We start from the raw sequence: 709 nt of genomic DNA, 5'->3' as shown, positions 1-709 counted from the left end.
TTGCATTAGAGAAACTAATTGAGGCTTAAGCTCAAAGTTGTTTGCTCCAATGGCAGGGATAGAGATGCTTCTCCCATAGAAGTCGGGAGTAGGTGCAGTAAAGTCACCCAGCACCTTCCTTGCATTGTTGGCATTGTTGTTTTCGGCTGCCATGTGTTCTTCTTCTTTGAAGAATTCAGTCAGGTCCTCCACAGAGAGTTGTGCCTTAGCTTCTCTTAGCTTTCGCTTCAAGGTCCTTTCAGGTTCAGGGTCAGCCTCAACAAGAATGCTTTTGTCTTTGCTCCTGCTCATAAGAAAGAAAAGAGAACAGGAAAATGTGGAATCCTCTATGTCACAGTATAGAGATTCCTTGAGGTGTCAGAGGAAAAGAAAAATGGAAGGCAGAAGTAGAAAATTCGAACTTATCAAGAGATAATGAGTTCGAATTGTGCATTAAGGAATAGTGTTAGTCCATAAATAGAAGGATGTGAGAAGAAGGGAAGTAGTATTCGAAAATTAAGTAAAGGATTTTGAAAACTTTTTGAAAAACACTAATTGATTTTCGAAAATAAAAGTGGGAAAGAAGTAAAGTGATTTTTGAAAAAGATTTTGAAATTAGAAATTAAAAAGGTATGATTGAAAGCTATTTTGAAAAAGATGTGGTTAAGAAGATATGATTGGTTTTAAAAAGATGTGATTGAGAAGATATGATTTGAAAAACATTTAAAAA

Source organism: Arachis duranensis, chromosome 3 (assembly GCF_000817695.3).
Source record: "Arachis duranensis cultivar V14167 chromosome 3, aradu.V14167.gnm2.J7QH, whole genome shotgun sequence".
In the NCBI taxonomy this organism is placed as follows: Eukaryota; Viridiplantae; Streptophyta; class Magnoliopsida; order Fabales; family Fabaceae; genus Arachis; species Arachis duranensis.
This window is presented reverse-complemented; position numbering follows the sequence as displayed.